Below are 8,569 nucleotides of genomic sequence, written 5' to 3' on the forward strand. Positions count from 1 at the left end.
GAAGATCATCCATCACCCTTCACTAACATCACAGCTATACTGTCCGACCACAGCTATCTCCCAACCCGCTTTGGGGGGTCTCGTAGATAATGCTCTCGTGTACATCTCAGGGTTTGTGGTTAGGAAGATCCTCAGAAAGCTGTCCTGTGCTGTGTGCCGTGCGAGCCTGGTTACAGATGCAGTACCCCACTTCTTTGGAGCAGAACTATCATCTTCTTGCTTTGAAGAATATGGTTGGCCTGATGATTCCCTCTGAAGGTACAGTGAAGGTGATCAGATGTGCTGAGCGTGTTATTCGGCAGTTCCAGTGCCCAGTATCCCAGCTCCATCGCATTGTCCGGGCTGGGATTGGTTTGGAAGATGCGTTTCTGCTCGGGGAGCACATTGTGAATACACAGTATGGTATAGACAACCACCACTTTATGTTATTGTCATTAGTTGTTGATTGTTTTTACAAATTGAGGCTGCACCACATCGCCAAACTGCAGACACTACAATTACAGCGTGGCAACACGCGGCAGAAGCTGTGCAAAACAATCCTCTTCAAGGGTTTTTAATTATTTAATTATTAGTTATTTGACTATACTGTATTTTGGTTGATTGTTTTAATACTTTATTATCAAGATTGTTAACAGTACAAGTAGTACGGTCTACAAGTTTTCATCTCACCAGGCACTCTTAGAGCTCTGTAATTTTCTAAATAATCTACGCCAATCCTTGAATTTGTCAAGGCACAAAGTTACAAGTGAGCAATATGGCACCCAGCCGTATGATCCTGAACCCCCACAACAAGGAGGTGCGACCCTTGTTCAACGGGCCAGCCAGGAAGGACCGCAGGCAATGCCTTTACATTGATTGTGCCATTAACCCATTCAGACATGACAGGAAAATGGCGACCCAACTGTTCTTGGACAACACCGCGTCTGATAAAAAAAACCCTGCAAATCTACACCATGGTATTGATGACAGAGAAAGTCGATGACAGAGAAATGTCAAAATATGACATTGTTCTGGTCAACAAGGCCACCCACCCAGGACAAGTGCTGCCATATCTGGTACAACTGGGAGAAAAAGACCTTGATGTTCCAACTGATATCTGTAGGAGAATACTGGAAGCATCTCAAGGGGAACTCGGTGAGGAATGTAAGGTTCAGCTCACTTGGATCCGTGATGAGTTGCTCAAGTGTTCCAACAACACTGACTTTATTCATCAGTTAGGCAGAATGGAGGATAACCTCAAGGGCATGCAGACGAAATGTCTATGTGGAAGTCATGTTTCCGTGGCCGACGTCTGCTTGTGGGCAGAACTGCAGCAAGGTTTTGATAATGACGCAGTTGCAGTCGGATTCCGAGCATTGGCACAGTGGCACCACAACGTGGGTAGGCTGTCAGCATGTATGACGGCTTTGGAACGTGTCAATGAAGACCTCAAACGGGAAGATCTCAAGATCACAACAGATTGCATCATAATGCCGCCACTTACCCCTGGCTGCGACAACTGTGTCCGTCTGACCGAGAAGGTGTCCGTGCTGGAGGGAAGGATTGCATTGCTGCATATTCTTTATCACTGAGTCTTGGTTAGATATAAATGACTTGGCAACTATCAATGACACTTGCCCCCATGATTTTTCATTTTTTAATTGCCCTAGATTGTCCAGGGGTGGGGGCCTTGCAATTATTTATAAGAACTCCATGAAATGCTCCTCTGTTGATTTTGGAACCTTCTCCTCCTTTGAGATTCTTAGCATTTTGATTAAAGGGAAAAGCCCAATTTTATGTGTTTTAATTTACAGGCCTCCGAAAAGCACTTTTTAGAAGAATTTTCAGAGCTCTTATCTCTAATTATGGCCCAATATGACAGACTATACATCTTAGGTGATTATAACATCCATGTCTGCTGTCCCTCATCTGTCTTAGCAACTGATTTTATAACACTTTATGAATCGTTTCATTCTTTTACAGCACATCAATGGTCCCACTCATCGATTGGGCCACACACTTGACTTAGTGCTTACCCATGGTGTCTCTCTTAATTAACTTAATATTTTAGATTTCCCCCCCACCATAAAGCTCTTCATTTTGAATCCGTGCTCCCAACATGTACCCCTCAGCCGCCGGCGTCTAGGCGTTCACAGGCTTTTAAATCCATTTCCAACAGGCATTTGCAGTTATTTTCCCCCCCTCTATCTGCACACCATTCTGTCAATGAGCTTGTAAATGTTTTTAACAGTACCTATACACAAATCCTCGACTCAATTACCCCTTTTTAAAATAAATATGTAAAACCTAAGGCCCTTTTGTGGCAAAATGAAAGAGACTAGAGATATAAAAAAGCTGTGCAGACAGGCAGAATCTAGGTGGAAGAAAGACAAGCTCAGCTCCTCTTATATCATTCTGAAAGAGCTGATGTCTAGCTATCAGTCCGCCGTTATGAAGGCTAGAAGTGGTTATTTTTCTAAACGTATTGCTGACCACTCCCACAATCCCAGGATACTGTTTCAATCCATTGAATCTGTTATAAACCCACCACCATCTCAGTCATTAGAAGCTTCTCCAAAAAAATTCGAAGAATTTCTCCAGCACTTTATAAATAAAATTGAGGTAATTAGACAGGGGCTGTCTCCGAGTCTGAGTGATCAGGTCGATAACCAGCAGCCACTTTTTCAGCTCTCCTCCTTTGAACCCATTACAATTGAAACACTCAGGGACACCATTTCCCACATGAAATCCTCATCTTGCCCATTAGATATTTTACCCACGTCATTCCTGAAGGAGACTTAAGCAACAGTTGGTCCCACTATTTTAAGGATCATTAACTGCTCCCTCTCCACTGGCGTTTTCCCCACAAGCCTGAAAAGTGCCTTGGACCTAGCCTGGTAAACCCTCCCTCCGGAAATCTCAATTCCATTTCATTTCAGGAGTGAGTCTGGCCTGATCCGCCTGTCTGCAATATTGGCTGTGCTGGAGTTGGGCGGGAGTAATACCGTTGACTGACAACCCCTTCAGCCAATGATAATTTTTCCCCTTCAGCCAATCAGCAGTTCACCAGTCTTAATGTGACGCGACGGGACTTTTGAGACAGCCATACCCAAAATGGGTTGCCTTTTTCGGGTACAATGGTGTCACTGCCCGCCCCTACCGGTTCTCTAATTTTTTTTTTTTAAATAGGCTTTGTCATGATTAATTGACCACATATATGAAGTTAAACAACTAAATTCTATCCAAACGATATCTTATAAGTAAATTCCGTGCCTCAAAATAGAAGTTAGAGAGCTTTTTGAAGTAAAAAAATAGCGGAGAATTGGCCGCACAAGAAAAAGATGGCTGCCGTTCGTGTTTTGGGCTCACTCGAACTCGCCACCTGATTGGCCAACGTAAGCTGTCAATCACAGAACAATGAGCGACGACGCTGATAGGCGCGGCCGTTTGGCATACACAGCCAATATTGCAGAGAGGCGGTTCATGCCAGACTCACTCCAGGAATCAAATAGAAATGAGATTTCCGGAGGGAGGGTTTACCAGGCTACCTTGGACCAACCTCTTTTAAAAAAGCCATCACTAGATCCCCTAGTTTTAAATAATTTTAGACCAATATCCAAACTGCTGTTTTTATCAAAGATTTTAGAAAAAATAGTATCCCAGAAACTTATCTCTTTTATGAATTTTAATTCAATTTTTTAAATATTTCAATCAGGTTTCCGGGCACTGCACAGCACTGAAACAGCACTTTTAAAGGTCACAAATGATCTTTTAATGGCTGCGGATGTCGGTGCTTTCTTTTAAGTCTCTCCTGAAAACACACTTGTACGCTAAATGTTTTTCTTACATTTCTATTGCTGTATATTGTTGTTGTGTCATGTTGTTACTATTGCTTGGTTGTTTTTATTACTTGTTTTGACATGTCTGTAAAGCACTTTGGAACATTGTTTAGAAAAGCGCTATACAAATAATATCATTATCATTCACACACACATTCATACACCGATGGCGGAGGAAACCATGCAAGGCACCAACCTGCTCATCGGGAGCAATTAGGGGTTCAGCGTCTTGCTCGAGGACACTTCGACACTAACTATTTAAACAAGCTTTGACAGTCAACGGCAGACCTGGGTCTACTGGAAGACGTGAATGCAGATGCAGAAGAAGAGGGGTATGACTATGAGCGCCTTAGGGCCGAAAGGGTTTTCAAAGACCTCACTGACCTCTTGGCAGAGGATGACGGGGGGCTTATGAGTCGCGTCCGTCTCCCAAGACGTATTAATTGAGCTGTGAAATAGGTTAGATCCTATGTTAAGGAGAGAAACCAGAGGCACTTTGGTGTGTTTGGCCACCGGGACCTTCCAGCGTGAGATCAGGGATAGGTCTGGCATCTCACAGCCCTCCATGAGCCGGATGATGACCTCTGTGTTGGCGGCTATCAAGTCACTCACTCAGGAGTACATAAGATTTCCATTCAATGACGACCACCCGCAAACCGTGATTAAGAGAGAATTTTATGAGATTGCTGGGTTTCCTAATGTGGTTGGTGCGATTGATTGTACCCATGTGCCTATTAATGATTATGCATACGTCAATCGCAAAAACTACCATTCCATTAATGTGCAGGTGATGCCAATCTATCCCTCCTCAATGTGGTACAGGTAGCCTATGACTCCTTCATATTCCAAAAGTAGTGTAGGATTAAACTGGAGGCTGGCGCATTGCGCGGCAGGAGTCATCTCAGGTGAGTAGTAGGCTGTGTTAAATATTCAAGTCATAATGTGTAATTTTATCAATTAAACAAAAGTCATTTTTATATGTATTTTAAATTATAAAGTGGGCCATCTCTCGCAGTTCGCATAGAGCGACACTGTATTTTTTTTATTCATAAGGCCTTGTGTGGTAAGCTTCCTTTGTACCTATCCTCGATTTTAGAACCAAAGGTTACTGGACATTCAACACGTTCACAAACACGCATTAGATATACCAGTCCACGTAAGAGCAGTGGAAAGGAAACAAGGAAAGACTGCTTTAATTTATTATGCTCCACACAAATGGAAACTGGTGCGATTGGCCTCAATAGACACATTTAGGGTGCTTCTTGAGGACACACTACATAGTGACTGCACTCGTTTCATGTAGCACTATATTTATTTGTATCTGTGACATTGTAATGTGATTCAAATTGTTATTCATTGTTCTTGTTTTATGTTGTTATCAGGGCGTCCTTGAAAAAGAGAGCTTGCTCTCAATGGGCTTCCCTGAATAGATAAAAGGAAAAATAAAGATAGATAATCTTTCCTTGGTACATTTTTCACAATAACCATTCCTCATAAAAGGGTTTAAACCCCATCTAGGTATATTTCTCTGAATGTGTATTTCATGTCAAAATACTCAGGTTTCCTTTAAAACTTTGTTTGCTGGAGATAAATTAAAAGGAGTTGTGTTTCGGTGAGTGAGGGATTGCACCCAAACGTAGACTATGAACTCAAAACAGAGTGTTTATCAAACCAAGAACTCTCCAAAACAAGGCAGGCAAAAAACTAAATTCTGATTCAGTTATGAGCAAGGCAACACGACTTGGTCAGACTTCTGAGAAACTCAGTTGAGTAAATGTATAAGTAAGTCACTTCTGGTCTAACAGGTCACTCGCACAACAGAATAAAACAGGCTACACCTACACAGGGGAGTATAAATAGTAAAATACTAACTAGACACAGGTGAACTCAACAGACAATCAACACTGGGATAGGCTGGGGGACTAACTGGACACAGGTGGAACACATGGCAAATCACAGGACTGGTTAGACAAGACAGGTAACAGCAACAAGAACAAACAGGAAGCACAGGAATAATACTACAAAATAAGAAGCACCTTGGGGAATCAACAAACTACCAGAATTACAAGACTAATACAGAACATACAGATCTGAAAAACAAGAACAAAACGAAACAAAACACCTAAACCAAACAGGGAACAAGAACAGAAATAGGCCTAAATGTCCAAAAACATATAAACACAGTTAAGGCCCAGGGCTGAGGAGCAGACTGTGTTAGTATGCTGTCTTTGATATGTTATTGTATTAACCCATTACTGTGGCCTTCTAAATCAGTAGTTCTCAAACGTTCTGTGTGCCAAGGACCCCCCAGAAGAGTAGATTTTGTGTAAAAAAATCTAAATGGTTCAAAGAAATGTAAACACTCTCCAAGATGTTTTTAAAATGTAAAAACAATAGCAGATATACAAGCTCACAGTGCTGTGAGCTTGTGTATCTGCTATTTTTGAGAGACACTGTTCTAAACCACCGTTCTAAATCCTAAGAGTTTTCTGAAAAACGTGTTGCTATATATATAGCTAAAATCTCCAGCCAGAATAATAGTGTGCCCCCCCCCCCCCCCCCGCTTAAAACGTATTTTAATATATTAATAAGTTAGATTATTTCACAGCGGTTCTTGCTTGGTTCATGAATGAGTCACATTTTCTGTTTCCGCATTGTACAATTTAATACTAAGAGTCGGCCTGGTATTAATTCCCTGTTTCCTTTGTAATGTAATATTAATGTTTTTTTTTTTTTGTGCCAAACAAAATAACCACCCAATCTGCCGTGTCTCCACCAATAGAGAACGCTGACCAATCATGCGTCTGTGACTCTTTTTAAACCCATTAAGACCTGAGGTTGATTCTCCAAATGTCTTCTAAACAGTTTTCTGAAAAAAAACATATGTTGCTAAATCAGTGGTGCTCAAACTTTTTCATGTCAAGGAGCCCCAACATTATATGTATTTGGCCGTGGACCCCCATCTCAAAATGTTTTGTCCCAGGGATCCCCCAGAAGCAGTCGCGTAACAAGGCAACAGTAGGCCCCGACGCGAGGTAGTCACAGCGGGCCCGCAAATATATGAGTAAAAATTTTACAATTTGCACAAATTAAAAGATTTGCACACATTTTCACGATTTTTCAAAAATAGCAGATCTACAAGCTCATAGCGTGCTACGAGCTTGTATATCTGCTATTTTTGAATAGCCAACCAATGTGCTATATCTATATAGCTAAAATCTAAAATGACACAGTTTTTATGGGTTAAACACTTCCACTTCCCTGTCCGCGGCAGCTTCCGCTGCCGGAAAATGCACTCGCTGTCCCTCCTCTGAGACCCCCTATTGAAGACCCATGCCATAGAGCCTCAGTATACTGACATTGCAGGGAAAAACCCAGTAATGACAAAACATGAACATTTATGATGCTGTAAATGCTATGTTTAGTAGAGGGTGTAGAGGGTAACTGCAATAAAAAAAAAGAAGCCAAACACATTTACCTAAATAAATAAAACTGAAACATGAAAATAACATTTATTGATTGCTGGCTGTCTTCTTCTCATGATATTTTCATTTAATATTCAGAGGGCATTCTCTTTTAACACTATCATCCAAGAGCTTAATGCGTCTTAATTAGGTTCACTAGATTAATAGCATTTCTTTGGCCCACAAATGCAATAATCCAATCATTATCATTTACTCTAAAACATATAATAATCAAAATTATTGGATAATTGGATTTATGATATTCATGTTTGGATTTTTTTAATTTTGAAGTTTAATTGAATTGAATGAACAGAAGCAGCAACAGAACACTCAACACAAAGCAGAACCTCAGTTTGTATTGTGATTGGGCCCCTATGCTCCATAAAGGAGCCTACAGGAAAAAGTCAAAAGTAAGTCAGTATGGTCCAAATCTGTTGCCTGTTTGTAATGGCAAAGAAAAAACAACAACTTAATTTTACATTATTTAAAAATATTGACAATAGCCTCACAGCTATTAGCAATAGCTAACAACGCGTCCTGAGCTTGTAGATCTGCTATTTTCACTACTTTGGTGCCACGCACTTGTATGATTAATTAGGGCATTAATTTACCAAAAAAAAAATTGAAATGGAGGTTTCTGCCCGACAGCAGCGATAAACAGCATTATTTTTTGTTATCCGAGATTTGACACAGTCTATGTATGGACACATTGATGACCCCTGGTTTCTAGTAATTAATTTCCAATGAGAGGCCAATTTTAAAATAAATGGGACCATAATTTACCAAAACGCATATCATGATGATTGAAAGAAGACTTTAAACTAGCGACTGGAAGCATATAGAATTTATGACAATGTTTATTAAGGTAAGAAAATCAAGTCTAAAGTTTGTCAAAAACCCATCTGCTTGCATTAACATAAATTATTTCTGACACCAGCAGGGGTAAAACAGCGAAACTACAGGCCATTCATATGAACTGTCACTTGAACTCATTCATATGAACTGTCTCTTGAACTCATTCATATGAACTGTCTCTTGAACTCATTCATATGAACTGTCACTTGAACTCTCTTCCTATATCGACTCAATTTCAAAGCAGGAAGCTGGGCCCTTGGTGTGGCCCCTCTCAATAGAGATTGGATTTCTCTACTCCGAAGTTGTCAGGGACCAATCAGGGCCCAGTATGCAAATATGGGCAGGGTTTATCACCAGAGGATTTTTTTTAAATTTGCCCCTCAGGTTCCACACAGAGATTCCAGACTAATATCCATGCAGTGATATGCCAGG

The 8,569-nt window shown here is 40.8% G+C and overlaps 1 long non-coding RNA gene across 1 annotated transcript; it reads right to left on the reverse strand.

Moving 5' to 3' along the window:
* Nucleotides 1–2,783: 2,783 nt before the first annotated feature.
* LOC308086600 lies at nt 2,784–3,766 on the reverse strand. The gene is made up of 2 exons (XR_013933258.1): nt 3,528–3,766; nt 2,784–2,861 (listed from the first exon to the last, which is right to left on the reverse strand). It is a non-coding gene; the product is annotated as an uncharacterized lncRNA (long non-coding RNA).
* Nucleotides 3,767–8,569: the final 4,803 nt, after the last annotated feature.

This window comes from Gymnoscopelus braueri, assembly GCF_963280865.1.
Source record: "Gymnoscopelus braueri genome assembly, chromosome: 6".
NCBI classification, from domain to species: domain Eukaryota; kingdom Metazoa; phylum Chordata; class Actinopteri; order Myctophiformes; family Myctophidae; genus Gymnoscopelus; species Gymnoscopelus braueri.